Raw genomic sequence first — 19,583 nt, 5'->3', positions numbered from 1 at the left:
ACACACACACACACACACACACACACACACACACACACACACACACAGAGTCCAAACCAGAGCAAGATTATTATAACAGCCCAATAGCAAAAGAAAAAATCCCCAGTCAGCAAAAGTTGCCGTGAATGATAATTTCGGCATTAAATAGATGTTACTGTTTAAACTCTCAGTTCAGATTTTGTTGCTCAGATGAGATTTCTAAACTCATTCCACACTGTCAGGTTTGAGCTGCTGCAGGCAATGAGGCATGCAGTCTCCAGGTGACTGAAGTTTCAGGGACAAATGTGACTTCCAAAAGAGTCACTGCACCATTTGTATGCTTGACCCTGTGCACGCTCAGAGGCTGCACAGCCAAGAATTCCTGAGACAGGTGTTTCCCAAGAAGAAGGAATTTTCTTTCTTCTAATGTGTATGAGGATGTGTGTGTGCTTCTGGGGAGATCATAGAATAGGAGGGACCCCAGTTTCAATGAATGGGTGGCCAAACATAGAAAATTGCTAATATTTCTATTTATTTATTTGATACAGCGTCTGTACACAATTTTAAAAATACACTTCTCAGGATTTTTGAGATAAAAAGGCTATTTTTCCTGAATTGAAGGAGGATTTAATGCACTAAGAAACTAAGAATTCCTCAGGAAATCCCATAACCTGCTTCCTTTTAACATACTGTCCTTGTTTAAATGTATCCAGAGGCTGACAGGGTTTCAGCCCCTTGTTCAGAGGAGCAGTCCCTTGGGGTTTTAGTGAAACTAGACAGATGATTCATCAGCTTGAAATCTAGGTAAGGGCTTGCCTGCCTCACACTTACTGAAGGGAGCATGATGAATGTATGTGGTTGGGTTGCATGCATTCCGTTTCCTGAATCCTTTGCCATCAACATTATTGCTTGCTCCAGAAAAGGATGCAGTGAAAAGGCGATCTTCTTCGCCTACAGTCTTTTAACTGAGGCCTGTACTAAACATCTGGTGTAAAGAAAGATTTTGAAACTGTGACATATTTAAACTTCAGTTTGTTTTCCCTATTGAAGCAGGTTTGCAGTTTATTAATATGCAGTCTTAGTTAAGTCCCTTATTTCCTTGAGTCAGCAGTACTCTCCAGGTGTAAGGGCTATGTCCAGTCAACCACTGTGGGCATTTTGTTTACCCGGCAATATCATTATGACATTTACAATACAAACCCCTGAGGTCTCTAATTCACTCTTTTAATAATGATTGGTTGTGTTCCTATGATTTACTGGGTGCTCTTCTAGGCACAGACAGTCTGGAGCAGCAAGAAAAGCAAGGTTCTTACCCTAATGGGGCTTAATCATAGAAGTCAGGGTCCTCACCCTGAGTTACCTGCAAGCAGGGACTCTGCAATCTTTGGGTCCACTAGGCTAGGCCTATAATAGGTGCTCTGTCTAAACTTTCTGGCTCATTGGTTGGTTGGTCTGCATCTTGATCGGAGTCAGTGGATAATCAAAGAATGGAGTAATTGATTACAAAGGGCCATGTAGTACTAGTGGAATTATTCTACTAACCATAACAAGAACAGGAGAATTATACACTGGCTTTCTAATCTGTAAAGCCCTTCTTCTGCTACATTCTAATATCAATGTCTCCTCAAATGCATTGGCTTGACTCTCTTTGCATGTTGTCAGTGGGGTCCTTAAGCTATTTTTGGGAAAATGAATTATTTGATAATCTTCTGAGAGTAATGGTCCCTCTTAAGCATCCAGATATAATATCACACGTGCTAATGTAATATAAAATATAATTGGTGGAATTCCAGGTATACCTAGAATCCTATCAAAGAGTCTGCAAGGCCTTTCAGGTGAAGACCTCCCTGGCACAGAGCAAAGTGAGATGGGCTTTTGTTTTGATCATATGTGATCTGGAAATGATTTTAATTCATGTGTGACAGTGATACTCAAAGAGTGTCCCTAGAATGCTGACCTACAATAAAGTTTGAGAACTTCTGTTGTATGAGATTTGAGAGAAATTTTTATATACACAGTTCTTGGCCCTCTAATTAATGTTGCTTTCCTCTGTCATGCTTGGGTCACCGATCTTCCCAACTCAGGCCACTGTGGAAAATTTCAGTGCTGGATAATGCTGTTGGTGGGCAGAGAATCAATAGTTAAGGGAAAATGCAAAATAAATGGCAGGGGCTGGATAGTGTGAGTAGGAATTGGCAATCTCTTGACATAAAAGAAGCAGTAGGTCAGAGCCTGGAGGTAGTCTGAAGATGTATAAACACTGATTGACAGAAAGGAGCGGCCAGAAATCTTAGTTATGACAATTGGAAGGGCATCTTCCAAATATTATTAAGACACCCAAGTAGTTCTGAGCACAGAAAGGTTTGGAACTTCTGATAAACATGATTATCTTGACAAGGTGATCCAGACAAGCAGGGACACAAAAAGTTGCTGGTATGGAATTCCAAAGAGAGGCTCAGATAAAGCTGATATGAAAAAAGGAGCAGTCAGCTTAGAATACTACAGAAGAAATGAGACATACACACATTTTCAAAAGCTGCATAGAAAAGACACCAGAATCTGAAATTCCTACACCTATATAATACGAACTCTACAATTGTGCCTGTCATTATAATCTTTACGTTATTATACCCCTGAGTAAGCACAGAGGTCAAGTTTTACATTCCTTCTGTACTATTCACAACCTCCCACCCCAACCTTGTCCAGTTCTATGCAGACAGTATTTACATCACTGGTCGGTCTGTTGATTAATTTGTTCATTTATACTGTAACATTGCAAAGTTATCATTACTTTTCAAATTCTATGACATGCTTTTACTTTAAAGGTATTCTCTACACTTTCTAGATTTCTATAAATTTTTTGACCCTGGTAATTCAGGGACCATTTTTTCTACTTATTTAAACATACGTATTGTGTAAGTCAATACAGTGCAGCCAGGCTGAATTTTGAAATTAAACACATAACATATTGTTGGAACCAGTCTCTTGATTAAAATGAGACAGGCACTCAAAATCCTTAAGCAAGGACTGCTCTGGACTCCAAGAAATATTGTCATTATAACTCAGGGGGCTCAAGTGGTTACAGGCAATATTTCCCTGCTTCTTAGGTAGGCCATGATAACCTCACTTTTCCATCTGCTAGTTCCAAGAAAGTAACAGTTTCCATATGTCCCTAGTTCTTAATTGTTACCACTGAAAAAGGCCAAGTAAAGAAGAAACAGAGAAATGTGGTTCATGGCAAATGGTGAGAAACAAATGAAGCATATTTGCTTCCCCTGCAGCCCGTCCTCCCCATTAAATTCCATTAACACACACCTCTAAACAGATGTTTAAGTGAAGTGTATGTGCTGCAACGTACCACATTTAAGAAGAGGAACAAAGATAGGTTTTCCTGCTTCTTAAAAGAGTGTTTCTTTGGGCACATTTTGAGTACATCTTCCTAATTTGGAGGCTGTTGCCATTGATTATTTAGTTCCAATCTCAATGGGAGAACAACTTAAGTCAACATGGAAAGTAAAGACCAGCATTACTTTCAGAGATTTCCAGGAAAAGTTATTCCATAGACTTCTTTCCCTAATTCATTCTAAAACCTCAAAAGACAGCTGTGTCAGGGTCTTCTCATATATTTAGATTAAAGTTTACATTCCTGATTCTCTCTCTTAATAAGGGAAAAAAATTGCTGCCTTATTGAATGTTCAGTTTGTGTCCTAAACAATGTGGTGTTTTATACACAGCATGTCATTTTTACAAGCTTATGAATCGGGAAGAATATTTTTATTCCCCTTCTATAAGTTGGGAACCTAAACCTAAAGACCAGGAGGTCAAGTGACTTCTAAGAGGTCCCCAAGGTAGTACATGTTGGAAGTGGGATTTAAATCCAGGTCTGTCTGGCACTGAAGTTTATATTCTTAACCACGGTACTATATCGGGTCCCTGTACATCGTGCACTATTCTCTGTGACAACAGCCCTTTGTGTTAAGGAAGAACTGGGGCCGTAATTCCCAAGCATCTCAAATCCCTGCTGAAATCACTGGTGCTCTTTTACACCAGTCCCCTTGCTCACTCGAGAGACCAGCCCAGGTGAAGGTGCAGTGAAGCTTCACTTCCCTTATTCACCCACAAGGGAGTAAAGCTTCCAGTGTGGGCAAACTCCTACCATCTGACTATCATGGAACTTGCCACAAAGAGTTTAAGAAATTCCTCACTGGCACATGATTTCACCTTTAATATTATTTCACATCAACTCAGAACAAATTAAGGTGAGAATCCAGGATCCACTGAGTGTGGGAAACCTGTCAGGTGACCCACGGTTCTGAGCCAGGGGCTTATGTGCCAGACAGGCTTGAGTACTTCTGTCTTAAATTGGCATCAGGAAAAAAGAATTGATGAGATAGCATGGGATAATACAATGCAGACTGAATTGAGAAATATTCAGGAGACCTGAGTTCTGACCCCAGTTCTGTAAAGACCAGTTCTGTGACATCAGATAAGTCCCATCTCCAGTATGGGCTTCAAGCTCTAGGATTCCTCTGTGACATTAAGGAAATGCTCATCCTTACTATCTGTAGTTGGGCCTGTCACCTGGTTGAGCTTAAAGCTGATTACTGTCGTTCAGTATTTTCCGAAAATGTTGAAATTAAATCTAACCATCTCTTTAAGAAAAAAAATCAGCAACCTTTTTTCTCAAGCCCCTTTACAGTTATTTTACAATAGTAGCAACATTAAGTCCTTGTTAGCCTAATCATCTTAATATTATATGAGAACACAAGGTATAGGAACTATACATAGGCATAAGGGTATTTGGGGAAAATGAAGCATAAAATTAGAGCGGAGCGTATTTTTAAAGTGGCTTTGCAATCCATGCCTTTCTCAGACAGGACTATTGTGGCACAGCCATTCACTGAAATCAAGGCTCATTCTCTGTAATTCAGGGGAATTCAGAGCCTCTGAAAGGTACCTGATGAGCAGCACTTAAAATGAATGGGTCTCTTTAGTTACAGGAATTTGTTGGAACAGCCGATGTTTTCCATTTAGAGCTCCCCTCCCTACAAGGAGAGGCTTCATCTGTGCCGCTCTTACTTCCCCCTGCTGTCTCAAAGGCTGAAGGTAGAGGATGGCTCAGGTTCTGGAAGACAGAAACATGTTTAAAGGGTTCTTATAGCTTCAGGAGGGTCCGAAAGCAGCTCCAGGTGTTCAAGATAGATGGAGGCTTGCCTGGACATTTAGGGCTCGGCCTCAAAGTTCTTTCTGCCCTTCGAACATTCAGGTATGTTCTGTCACCTCACCAGGTCTCTTAATTACATGGAGAGAGAGAGTGTGCAGTTCTGATTGTCACTGCGGGTCATACTAACGTGGGTAAGATGTACAGTAGACTCAAAAGTCATTCATATACACTAACTAACGTAATGTACTATAAGCGTCTGCTCTGTGTCAGGCCCTGTGTTGGGCGCTGGAGATGGAGTGAGGAATAAAGCAGATGTGGTGCGTGACCCTCCAGGAGCTCGAGTCTAGTAGAAAAGGCAAAAATCAAATAAATTTATTATTACAGATTATCCTAGAGGAAAATTGCATGATGCTGTAAGAGTAGTAGACCAAGTCTTGGGCTCTTAGAAATGACTTCCTTGAGGAAGTAACTGTGAGCTAAGATCTGGGTTAGATGGTGGGGTTAGATGGTAGAAGCAAGAGTACGAAGGGGAAGACATGGTACCTTAGATACACTGAACAAAAGCCACTGTGGATGGAAGTAAAATGTAATGGTGAAGGTGCTGAGGGCTCTGTTGAGGATTTCTTGAGAGTTGGTATAACACAATTTTGATTAGGATCTATGGAGCTAGATGGTCTAGTTTTACATCTTTACTCTGTTGCATTAGCTCTATGACTTCGTACAAGTGTTTTAACTTCTTTGTAACTCATTTCCTTCAATCATAGCCCTGACTTCCCATCATTATGTGGGTTAAATGAGTTTATGATACTTAAAGCGGGGTTTCTCAAATTCTAATTGCCACCTGGGGAGCTTGATAGAAATGCAGATTCTGATTCACTAGGTCTGGGATGGAGTGGGATTCTTCATTTCTAGCAAGCTCCCAGGTGATGCTGATGCCTCTGGTCCCTAAAGCACTTAGAACAGCACCTGGTTCTTTGTAAATTCTTAACAAGTGCTGGCGGTTTAACTCTTTGAGCAGTGATATTCTGCCCTTGTCTAAAATTGGTTAATTGATTTTCTTGTGAACACTTGATTAGATGGAAAGCCCTTCTTGTTTCAGACCTCAAAGCTGAAAATTTTTCTATCCTATGGTAGTCATTGCTATTTACTGAGGAAGTAGAATATGAGGGGGTAGATCCTTCTGATTTTTGCACCGAAGAGCTTGAGCTGCCTCCAGGCTCATCATTCTGAACGTGACCAGTCTTTGCTAAGGACAGTAAAGGGCAGTTAAGGAGACTGTGGGACCTTGGTTTCAGTGTTCACTGGGTCTGGAAATATCTTAGAGTTTGTATATTTTTGTCATTTTCAATAGAGCTAGCCTTGGCCTCTTTCTCCCCTCTGGGCTGCTGAGACATTCTGATTCTCCTCTTACATCTCTGATGGTTCTTCACCTCTTACTGGTTCACTCCCCTTACTACTCCCATATTTATAATTATTCCCATGCAAGTCTTTTTTCATGGTGTGTTCTCTCAATATTCTCATTCAAGCCAAACACCAATTTTCTTCCAGGTCTGTAACTCTTTGAATGGCATCTCTGTTCTGTCATTAACTCGGCCTCAGAATCTCAGTCACCTATGATTAACTCTTCTTTTCCCGCCACCCCTACCCAGCCGAGACATGTAAACAGTAAGAGCTAATTCATTCTATGCCACAGTGGCCCTTAGACCAAGAGCATCCCCCTTGCCTAGGAACTTGCTAGAAATGGACATTCTGGGACCTCAATCCAGATCTACTGAAACTAGGGATTAGGTCCCACAGGCCCTCCAGGTGCTTCTGACTCCTGTAGATGTATGAGAACCTCTGTTCTGCAGTAGAGGTGTTCAGTCTTGACTGAGTGTAGGAATAATGAGAGGAGCTTTAAAAATACTGATGTGTGGATCTCATCTCCAGAGATTCTGACTCAGTCAGGAGGTGGCATGGACACTGAAATTTTTTAAATTTCCTCTGATGATTATAATGGATTATCAAGGTTGAAGACCAAGGTCTCCTTTTCAAATTTCTTCTTCGTTTCTTTCCCACTGTCTCTCCCTTGGGCTTTCATTACCGCTTACCTATTTTATCTAGGCAATAATCTAATCTCCCTCACATAATTTCTCACACTTGGAACCTAGCCTGTGTAACAAGATCATCTGCATCTCTTGATTACATTTTCCTCTGACCAGGTCCTGCTAGAGTTTCCCCTTGCCTGGAGAAGACATTATCAACTCCTGACCATGGCCATTGAGAACTTTTCTTGACCAGGGCTCCAACTTATTTGAAGTTTCAGATTGCAGTACATCTTATGCTGCAACCAAACCGAAGCAGACCCACCCTCAACCTTCCTGTTTTCTTGCCTTCATTCATACTGTTCCTTTTGCTTGGAATTTCTTTCACACTGTCAAAATCACATCTCTTAAAAGTTGCTTTTTCCATGGAGCTTCTCTAAGTGCTTCCAAAGGTAGAAAGCACTTTTATACACTTTAGAGGTACTTTGAAGGCAGTTCCCTCAATCACAGTCTAACTTGTATTACAGACTTTCAGCAAGTCTTTGCTAAAATATAACTGTATGTGCCTAATGAACCAGTAGGGCTGGTAGCTTTCACTACATACATTGATTTGCCTGTGTGGAGCCAGCCAGTACAGGGGAGGTTGTGGAACAAGCCCTTGGGGGAAATTGCAAGGGGACGGGAAAAAAGCCCATCCCAGCCAGCCTACTGTTCCAAGGCTGTGCCTAAACCCTAAAGAAAGATGGCCCAGAAAGACACTGAAAGCTGTTTCTATGAGTGGTCCTGAGATACAAGTGCCACAGAAGGATTGCCTTTAGGCTTAGGAAACAAAGGACCACCAGGAGAGGGAGAGAGAGAGGAGAGATTCTTTCCCCCACCTATACACAGCACACATGTGACTTTAGCTTGGGAAAGCCTGCAGAGTGGCAGCTCGAACACCTGGTAGGATTACCAGATTTAGCAAATAAAAGTACAGGACACCCGGTTAAATTTGAATTTGGGGTAAACAAAAAAAATTTTTTTTAGTATAAGTATGTTCTAAATATTGCATTCTTTGCTTATCTGAAATTCAGATTTAACTGGGCATCCTGTATTTTATCTGGCAACGTAGCATGATGGGAATTCAAAGAATCACATCTGAAGACCCAAGCACAGACTTCAGAATGTCAGGGGACCAGCGCCAGTTCTAACGCACAAGAGTGGCCATGAGCCAGGGGGCCAAAGAGGCAGACCGTAAAGGCCAATTTGGGAAATAGTAAACACATTCTAAAGACTCCAGGAAATGCATGGGTAAAAGTTTTCAGAGGCCAGAATTTCTGTCTTATTCAAGTGGGGATTCCAGCAAATGAAATGTAAGTTCCTCTTGATATGACCTCCTTTGGATACTCTGCCCTTAGGAAACCCAAGTTACATTAATTGTTTTAATAGTTCCAAGTGTTTATTTGCTAGTGAAATGAAAGACTGCACTGGATAAATGTTTCATTTCGAAGATTCTTTGTTTTATATTTTATCTATGAAAAATATTTATATATGAATAGAAATGTAATTAAAGAAAGTAAGTTGTAAGATAAGTCCTGGGGATACAATGTACAGCATAATGACTATAGTTCACAATGCTGTATTGTATATTTGAAGGCTGCTAAAAGAGGGATGTTAATTAAACTTATCACGGTAATCATTTGCAATATACATATATATCAAATCCTTACGTTGTACACCTAAAACTAATACAATGTGGTAAGTCAATTCTATCTCAATTTTTAAAAATTTAAAAAAGAAAAAAAAGAGAAACTGACCACATTAGCCAGAACCATATCTATATTAAAACAGCAGTTTATCATAAGTAAAATAATTTAGGTCAATACTGTAGTTTGAGAAGAAATTTTTTACTATACAAAAAAAAGGGTCCATCAGTTACTCAAGTTTGAGAATCATTAGATTGGAGAGAGGGATATTTATTTAGTTACCCATGCTAAATGTAGTAGGGCTGAGAGCATCATAAGCAAAAATACTAGAGGTCATGAAGTGTAAAGTAAAAGATTTTATCATTTCTATTCATGTCATGGTAGAGAGAGAAATTAATTTCTTAAAACAAAGGGAATTGGCTAAAGAAGTGAAGAAGAACAGAAGTCCTACTTCAGGAAGGAAGGAAGGGAGGGAGGGAGGGAGGAAGTAGATGATGTGGCAGATTAGTGAAAATTTGTAGGATGAGAATATTAGCAAGCCAAAAGCTAAACCCGTAGACAGGATTGGTTACCCTTTCCATGTATGAAATGTGGCATTAAAATCAAAGATGAAGCATGCTCTTAAACGTTTGTGCAACAGCATAATAAGTATATGGGCTATTTAGAACCCATCTTATTTTCCTTCAAGATTATAAAGCTTTTTAAAAAATAATAGATATGTTTTTAATTATTAGGCTTTTATCCTGCTCTCCTGACATATGTTCCACTCAGAAAAATAGCAGTCTTTTAAAAAGCATCACTTGAACAGAACTGCTAAAATTACCCTCAAAAGTAATTCTAAATATTGGTAACTAGTCACCCATCTCCACATTGAAAACCTTTCTGGTTTGTAATTTACCTGCAAGGCACCTTTTATTTGTAAACTGAGGAATCACCATTCCTGTGTATATTATAATCAGTATGTTTTTGTAAATTTATATAACTTGTACATGCATATATGCACACATACTCTTTTTTTTCCTCCTGGTCACATTTCTAGTTTAAAAGAAATGTGAGAAAAGTCTAGCTTGTCATTTCTCCCTCCCCAGGATCCAGGTCTTCCTGCACAATGCAATTTGGGGAATGATTTCTCTAGGGCAAATTCCTGGGGAGGATGAGGCAAAGCCTGAGTAATGGAGCATGAGGTCAGGGCCATTGGGTCACCACGAAGTGTGCCTGGAGGCAGGAACCCTGCTAAACTCCCAGGGAGGAGTGAGAAGCTCAGGGGCTGCACTAGTTTAATGACCCCTTTTCCTAGTTGGGCATATCTCTCTGAGGGAATAGCACACAAAACTGGTACTAGCTGCTTGACTTTTATTATCAGTACATTCTTTTCAACCATTGTTACCTTGGGGATTATTTTTAAGGAATTGGATCCTTTCTAGGCTTTTAGACATTTTTTATTAACTAATCACATCAGTGTGTCTCTTGCTAAACAATGTTCACTTATATTTTTAGTTAATTTATCCCAGAAAGTTGTTTATAAACTGATGTTATCCTACTAGTCTTCTTCCTGATAGAAGAATGTTTTGGTAATTGATAACTAAATTGACATAAGATTTTTACTTCCCTTCTTTCCCTCAGCTCTGAGCCCTGAAGTTATTGATGATGTTAAAGTTATAAGCATTGACAATGCGGCCCGTTTAGCCTAAAGCAACAGATGTTTTTTGCTGAGGTAGGCCCTAGTTTTTAACGGGGTGAGATAGGGGAGCCACTTATTGATTGAGCCCCTCTTTTAAAATTATAAAATAATGATGAAGAGGGTAGTGAAAAGGAAATAGACAAATCTATGTTTGAATCTAATTTTATCATTTATTAGATGTATGACCTTAGACATGTTATTTAACGTCTTTGCCCCTCAGTTTTTCTATGTTAAAAAAAGCATTATTGGGCTTCCCTGGTGGCGCAGTGGTTGGGAGTCCGCCTGCCGATGCAGGGGACGTGGGTTCGTGCCCCGGTCTGAGAGGATCCCACGTGCCGCGGAGCGGCTGGGCCCGTGAGCCATGGCCGGTGAGCCTGCGCGTCTGGAGCCTGTGCTCCACAGCGGGAGAGGTCACAGCAGTGAGAGGCCCGCGTAACGCAAAAAAAAAAAAAAAGCATTATTCATATTTTTATGTTACATTAAAAGTATTAATATCCATTCTACAGATTTTAAAACTTTCAGGCACTTAGGGGTTTCTTAATAAATTGTAACAATTTTTTATCTAAATCCAACTTCATAACAACACCAAGTGAAAAATCACTCACAATCCCACTCACCAATTCTATAAACAATTTATTTCCAGTCTTTAACTATAAAGTACACAGTTGTTATATACAGTGCATGTCTTTTCTGATCCGATTTATTTTCATTTTTTTATAAGAATTTAAGTAATTATTTTTCGGTAGCTCAGAAGTCTGGCAAGTGACTGTGGCATAATTTACTTAATTGTTCATTTATTGTTATCTTGAGAGTATATCTAGAACAGTGTTTTTGGAGCTGATTTCCACAATCCTTAACAGACAAATGGAAAATATTCTGGCTTGTCAACAGAAGCTGAAGGAAAAGAGCATTTTCTTATGTGATTTAAAACGTCATTTTCATAAGTATATGAACTTATGAAAGCAAGATACAAATATAGGTTAACAAGTTCCAGGCGAGCAGGTGTCCCAAGAAAAACCTTGGATAGAAATTAGAAGGACCTGGTTTATTTATAGATCAACTCCAAAGTGCTGTAAATTGCATTGTTAAGGACCACATCCAAGAGTAAGCTTCTGAGGGTACCTTGTGGCTTGTCCTATTACAAAGTACTTTTTACTGCTTTTCACCTGGTATAGTTCCATGATTCTCAAAAGGAACACTTCAGGAACTTTCCAATTATATGATGCCTGTTCCCTCCCCAGACCAATTGAATCAGAAGCTCTGGAGAAAGGGCCTGAGAATTGGTATTTTCTTAAGCTCTTTGTATGATTCCAGTGAATAACCAGTTTGAGAAACATTGAGGGACCTTAGACCAGAAAAAGATCCCCCCATCCTACCGAGCTCCTTTGCAGTTTCATAGGATGAGAGGACAAGGGAATAATACCACTTCCTTTGAACCTCCACTTCAAGGCTTAGTCTGGGGTCTCAGAAAGAGAGCATTTGCCCTGACATAAGTAATCACAGTACCATTTCCCTGCCAGGTAAGCTGCCTCCATAGGAGCTCTGTAGCTAAAATAAACAACTTCATTCTCTCCTGTAATTCTCTAATCTGATATTGATTGGCCAGAAATATGATGTCTTAATCAATTTGCTCTGCTGCAAAGATGTCCTGGATTGCCAGTCATTGGGAAAATGTATCCCTTGACACTTTAAAAGGCATCCTTTCTTAATACACTTCTGCCAGGAGATTAATAAGAAAACCTGTAGGCACATGGTAAATTTTTATTATTATGGTGATAGGGCCAAAGGTAATAAATCTTGATAGCTCAAAGGTGTATAATCTAGGATTTGAAATAGACTTTCAATTCTTATTAAGTTGTTATTAGCTCCTTGATTTCCATCAGGATAACCTAAATTCCTTCATATCCTGAGATGGTCAGTGTTTACTACTTTGTAACCATTCATTAATACTATTCATTGTTAGCCTATTCCTTCGATAAGCATGTAGTAGGAGATAAAGAAATATGTGTTGAATGAATGAAGGATCAAGTGAGTTAACTATTTGGCTTTTTAATTGTCCCATACTGAGTTTTAAAAGCATCATGTTAAAGAATTTCAAAATACTCCCAGTCTTAGCTTAGCCAAAATTTACTTAATCTTCAGCCAAATCCCATGCCTTCTATCTTTTCATCAGTGAAAATAATATTATACTTTTCTACGTAAATGAGTTCTGGGAAGGCTAACTACCTCTAGTTTTAACAAGCTTGAGACATTCTAACTCATTCACAAACAGATCCCGGAGTCCCCATATCAGTGTGGCAAGTCCATTCATATTAAAACAGTATTAACACAATGTCTAATTAAAGGAAAAGTATGTTCATTAAAGTGCAATGAATATTTAAAGTAGTTCCAACTATATAGGAGCCGTAACAATCTAGTGCCCTTCTTGGGTCAGTAGAAAGCTTTCCATTTCCATCCCTTTCCATTAGCATTTCCATTAGCATCCCCATTCGCAAATCTTATACTCCCTCCCTTATTATTTTTAAATGGCAGTTATAAATCACTTGATACAGTGAGGTGAAAGGATGTTTTCCTAGTCAATATGAATGATATGGTGTGCACTACTGGCCACCAGTAACGGGAAATTATACATTACAAAAAGAAAGCCAAACATTTGGTACCCCACTATCACCTTTATATTAAATATTTTATCTTTAGCAAAAAGTAAAAGCATTTTACAGAGTTGAATCCATACTCATATTTTGCAGAACCATATAAAATAGGGAATTGACCTTTCTTTTATTTACTGTTCTAGAAAAAGGATTAAGTAATTGTGACATGCCTTAAAGGAGTTTGACATAATCATCATATTATGTGCATATATTTTTACAAGCCTTTGTTGAAAGAGATTTGGGAAGGTTATCCAATCTACGTGTTTTGGAAAGCCCTGTTATATATAAATTGCTTCAATAAACTACTCACTATTTAATATCTCTCCAGAAGAAAATTATTTCTCATATCTATTTAAAACATTTATTTCTATTCTTACTTCAGTAAAGAAGAAACCTGCTCTTTACTATCATTTTTGAACCATCTTCTACCTGTGACCTTGAAAATGGTTATTACATTCTCTTGTACTTCTCTTTGGCTGAATAATTTCTTACACATAGACCTCATTCTCAACTACATACCCTTTTTGTTTTTAGCAGACTTTTAAGTTTTGGGAAATTGATGTCTCCTGAGTCTTAAACACCTATGTTTTGTTCAAAAGGTATACAAGTATCTTCCCTGCTTCAATATTCTCCTCTCCATATTTGCCTTATCCCAATGAATAGCTTTTCTCAATAGAGACATATTCTATGCTTATATTGTTTCAGACACTGGGCTAGGCACTGGAGTTACAGAGATCAGTTATAGATCCTCTTTTCCAGAAACATACAGTCTAGTGAGGAAGGAGGACAAGTAAATGGAAAATTAGCAGTACAGCATGGTAACTTGAACCTTAAAGGTTAGTTCAAAATGATTCAGAGCACCAAATAGTCCAGAATTGGTGCTACATCAGACTCAGCCTCCTCCAGGGTTCTATAATAAGAACAAATACTCTATATTGGTGGGAGAAGTCTTTCAGGGGTCCTTATTTCAATTGATAACAAATGTTTTGTTTTTAAATGTATTCATTAAAATTGAGGTCAGTGGACAGCTGCTCTCCATAAACAGGGAAATATTTTGCCATGAACAGTTACTCTGAAGGTTATGAAGTCAACATAAAATCCCAACAATGCTATAGACTTAAAAAATGAATACAAAGCAGGAAAATGTTATGGGTATGGGCCAAGAAATATCAAAATGAAAAAACAGGAGGGTTCTTAATCATCCACAAAACCTGGCCAGAAGATTGTTGGCTAGTGGAACTTTCCATGACCCCCCCCAAATCATTCTACCCTCAGGACTTTCTCTCCAAGTGTTAGTAACTGTTAAGGTAATTGTGGGATGACTTAGCCAGCAAAAATAAAGCATATACGCAAGTGTAAGAGGCACTTGAGACAAAAGAAGAACGTGTGTTTAGAGTGTGCCCACTTGGGTGGGAAGTCAGCATTTTTGTTTGCATTAAACAAATGAGGAGAATTATTTTCTTTCCTAGAACTGGCCCTGATAGGCTAGAGTCATAGAAAGCCCTCTTGAAACAGTGAATTATAGGACCCCCGGGTATGCCAACATTTAAGAGAACTGAAAAAATGTGTAAGTTTTCTAGGTACTGTTGACATTGGGTCTGATAATTCTCAGTCGTGGGGCAGTCCCGTGCATCACGGGATGTTTCGCAGCATCCCTGCCCTTTGTAGACTCTGGTAGTATCGTCTTCTCCTGAGTTGTGGTAGCCAAAACAAATGTCTCCAGACAGTGCCAGATGTCCCCTGGGGTTCAAAATTGCTCCCCATTGAGAACTAGTACTCTCATTCTTGGAACATTGAGGCAAAGCGTTCTCCTAGAATGCTCTCCTCCTGTAACACAGACCATTAGGAAAGTAGTCTTTATCTAACCTAAATCCCTCATATTGCAAGTTGTAAATCCTCTTCTTCAGTGGCCTTGGAGCATGTGCCCTCCACGTCAGGAGTACTCAGCCCACTTGGTGGGATGCCAGGGTCTAATCTTGGAGAATTTCTAGGATGCCCAGTGAAAGCCATGAAGACATGCTCACTAATATGTCTTCTCCACTGAGAGGAAACTCTCCAGGCTTGTTTGCTTGTCAAAATTGTAGTCCATTTTAGATTAGAGACCTATTTCAATTGTAAATTCCATTGGTGGGAGAAGCTCAACATTTGGGAGAGAGCACAGCTGGTGCTTCCTGGTTGTTAAATAATTCATCTTCCTCATTCTGGAGAGTCAGAAACAGCCGCGCTGAGATACTAAATCCTCAAGGTAATATTGCAAAACCTCGTCCTTGGCACTAAGGAGGGAAAGGGCCTGCTAAATTACAGAAGCCGTCCTCCACAGCTTTAGGAGAAGCTGGAGAGAGAATGCTATTTGCTGACTTGATTTTTCCCCATTTTGGTAACACGGGAAAGATAGGTTTCCCTGGGAGAATTTTATGAAGCTCCGTTAAGCAAAATCAGCCTTTCAACACTTTATATTGTCATGCCTGTGTCATTCACGCACATAATTCATTTTTCAAGTGAAATATTTTGACCGTTCTAAAAACTATTTTCCCCAGAAATCAGAAGGTAAGGATGGATATGGTGAAGCACTTGCCAGAAAATAGGTGACTTTTGAACAATCCCTTGATGATAAATATTTCTCATTAATGGTTCTATTCTCACACTTGGCTATTTATTGAGTCACTTATTTTAGTCCAAATTGTCCTAGACCTGTCCTAAGTTCATCTGGGATTTTCATATTATTTTTGAAGCTGTGTTAAATCTTCCAGAACGCACACCTCCTACAGCAGTGTTCCACAGCAGTTCATTAATGCTTCTTCAGGTAACTAGTAATCTTAGAAATTTTATTTCTGTGCCCTGAAAGAGGGAATATTCTAACCATAATGCTTATTTTACATCTTAACAAGACAATATTCTTCTTCATACAAGACAGGGTCCCTATGTGCTACTCTATACCTGTATGCTCAATTCAACAAAGATTACTGATTGTGGGACTCGAATGAGAATTTATAATGCGCAATGATTGCAGAAACTTGCGTTTTAATCCAGGCTGCCTGAGTGGTTGATCCCACGTGATATAAATATCAAAACTACCAAACTTCAAATTTTTCCATTGGTCAGGCTCTAGAGTTTTGTATTAGCTCCTCTAAGAGTACGTAGACAAAGGTAAGAGAGCAAGGGTGCATGCAACTGTTGCAATTACCAAGGCAACACAAGTTTATAATGATCATTTAGTTTTTATCCAGGGCATTGTTCAGGGTACATAGCTAGACAAAAATTGAATTTCCCAACAGGAAATTTGCAGGTGTGATTTGTAGCAGCTTTGTTCTTTGTTGGGGGGGTCTGTTTTATTTTATTATTTTTTATTTATTTATTTTAACATCTTTATTGGAGTATAATTGCTTTACAATAGTATGTTAGTTTCTGCTTTATAACAAAGTGAATCAGCTATACATATACATATATCCCCATATCTCCTCCCTCTTGTGTATCCCTCCTACCCTCCCTATCCCCCCTCTAGGTGGTCACAAAGCACCAAGATGATTTCCCTGTGCTATGTGGCTGCTTCCTACTAGCTATCTATTTTACGTAAGGTAGTGTATACACATCCATGCCACTCTCCCACTTCGTCCCAGCTTACCCTTCCCCCTCCCCGTGTCCTCAAGTCCATTCTTTACATCTGTGTCTTTATTCCTGTCCTGCCCCAGTTTCTTCAGAAACTTTTTTTTCTTTTAGATTCCATATATATGTGTCAGCATACAGTATTTGTTTTTCTCTTTCTAACTTACTTCACTCTGTATGACAGACTCTAGGTCCATCTACCTCACTACAAATAACTCAGTTTCATTTCTTTTTATGGCTGAGTAATATTCCATTGTATATATGTGCCACATCTTCTTTATCCATTCATCTGTCGATGGACACTTAGGTTGCTTCCATGTCCTGACTATTGTAAATAGAGCTGCAATGAGCATTGTGGTACATGACTTTGTTTGAATTATGGTTTTCTCAGGGTATATGCCCAGTAGTGGGATTGCTGGGTCATATGGTTGTTCTCTTTTTGGTTTTTTAAGGAACCTCCATACTGTTCTCCATAGTGGCTGTATCAATTTTCATTCCCACCAAAAGTGCAAGAGGGTTCCCTTTTGTCCACACTCTCTCCAGCATCTATTGTTTGTAGATTTTTTGATGATGGCCATTCTGACCAGTGTTAGGTGATACCTCATTGTAGTTTTGATTTGTATTTCTCTAATGATTAGTGATGTTGAGCATCCTTTCATGTGTTTGTTGGCAATCTGTATATCTTCTCTGGACAAATTTCTGTTTAGGACTTCTGCCCATTTTTAGATTGGGGTGTTTGTTTTTTTGATACTGAGCTGCATAAGCTGCTTCTAAATTTTGGAGATTAATCCTTTGTCAGTGGCTTCATTTGCAAATATTTTCTCCCATACTGAGGGTTGTCATCTCATCTTGTTTATGTTTTCCTTTGCTGTGCAAAAGCTTTTAAGTTTCATTAGGTGCCATTTGTTTATTTTTGTTTTTATTTCCATTTCTCTAGGATGTGGGTCAAAAAGGATCTTGCTGTGATTTATGTCATAGAGTGTTCTGCCTATGTTTTCCACTAAGAGTTTGATAGCGTCTGGCCTTACATTTAGGTCTTTTATCCATTTTGAGTTTATTTTTGTGTATGGTGTTAGGGAGTGTTCTCATTTCATTCTTTTACACGTAGCTGTCCAGTTTTCCCAGTGCCACTTATTGAAGAGGCTGTCTTTTCTCCATTGTATATTCTTGTCTCCTTTATCAAAGATAAGGTGACCATATGTGTGTGAGTTTATCTCTGGGCTTTCTATCCTGTCCCATTGATCTCTATTTCTGTTTTTGTGCCAGTACTATACTGTCTTGATTACTGTACCTTTGTAGTATAGTCTGAAGTCAGGGAACCTGATTCCTCCAGCTCCGTTTATCTTTCTCAAGATTGCTTTGGCTATTTGGGGTCTTCTGTGTTTCCATACAAATAGTGAAATTTTTTGTTCTAGTTCTGTGAAAAATGCCAGTGGTAGTTTGATAGGGATTGCATTGAATCTGTAGATTGCTTTGGGCAGTAGAGTCATTTTCACAATGTTGATTCTTCCAATCCAAGAACAAGGTATATCTTTCCATCTATTTGTATCATCTCTAATTTCTTTCATCAGTGTCTTATACTTTTCTGCATACCGGTCTTTTCTCTCCTTAGGTAGGTTTATTCCTAGGTATTTTATTCTTTTTGTTGCAGTGGTAAATGGGAGTGTTTCCTTAATTTCTCTTTCAGGTTTTTCATCATTAGTGTCTAGGAATGCAAGAGATTTCTGTGCATTAATTTTGTATCCTGCTACTTTACCAAATTCATTGATTAGCTCTAATAGTTTTCTGGTAGCATCTTTAGGATTCTCTATGTATAGTATCATGTCATCTGTAAACAGTGATAGCTTTACTTCTTCTTTTCTGTTATGGATTCCTTTTATTTCCTTTTCTTCTCTGATTGCTGTGTCTAAAACTTCCAAAGCTATGTTTAATAATAGTGGTGAGAGTGGACAACCTTGTCTTGTTCCTGATTTAGAGGAAATAGTTTCAGTTTTTCACCACTGAGAACTATGTTGGCTGTGGGTTTGTCATATATGGCCTTTATTATGTTGAGATAAGTTCCTTCTATCCCTACTTTCTGAAGGGTATTTATCGTAAACTGGTGTTGAATTTTGTCGAAAGCTTTTTCTGCATCTACTGAGATGATCATATGGTTTTTCTCCTTCTATTTGTTAATATGGTGTATCACATTGATTGATTTGTGTATACTGAAGAATCCTTGCATTCCTGCAATTAACCCCACTTGATCACGGTGTATGAGCCTTTTAATGTGCTGTTGGATTCTGTTTGCTATTATTTTGTTGAGGATTTTTGCACCTATGTTCATCAGTGCTATTGGCCTGTAGTTTTCTTTCTTTGTGACATCTTTCTCTGGTTTTGGTATCAGGGTGATGGTGGCCTCGTAGAATGAGTTTGGGAGTGTTCCTCCTTCTGCTATATTTTGGAAGAGTTTGAGAAGGATAGGTGTTAGGTCTTCTCTAAATGTTGGACAGAATTCGCCTGTGAAGCCATCTGGTCCTGGGCTTTTGTTTGTCGGAAGATTTTTAATCACAGTCTCAATTTCAGTGCTTGTGTTTGGTCCATTTATATTTTCTATTTCTTCCTGGTTCAGTCTCAGAACGTTGTGCTTTTCTAAGAATTTGTCCATTTCTCTCAGGTTGTCCATTTTATTGGCATATAGTTGGCTTTTAGTAATCTCTCATGATCCTTTGTATTTCCGCAGTGCCAGTTATTACTTCTCCTTTTCCAGTTCTAATTCTATTGATTTGAGTCTTCTCCCTTTTTTTCTTGATGAGT

At 38.9% G+C, this 19,583-nt stretch overlaps 1 protein-coding gene across 2 annotated transcripts in view; it reads left to right on the top strand.

The window, feature by feature from the left end:
• Positions 1 to 19,583, top strand: part of PTCHD4 (patched domain containing 4) — a 175,333-nt gene that overhangs the window by 1,747 nt on the left and 154,003 nt on the right. The window lies entirely within an intron of this gene.

This window comes from Aethalodelphis obliquidens, unplaced genomic scaffold (genome assembly GCF_003676395.1).
Source record: "Aethalodelphis obliquidens isolate GAN/ISIS:26980383/991018 unplaced genomic scaffold, ASM367639v1 scaffold31, whole genome shotgun sequence".
Classification (NCBI taxonomy): Eukaryota; Metazoa; Chordata; class Mammalia; order Artiodactyla; family Delphinidae; genus Aethalodelphis; species Aethalodelphis obliquidens.
This window is presented reverse-complemented; position numbering and strand designations above follow the sequence as displayed.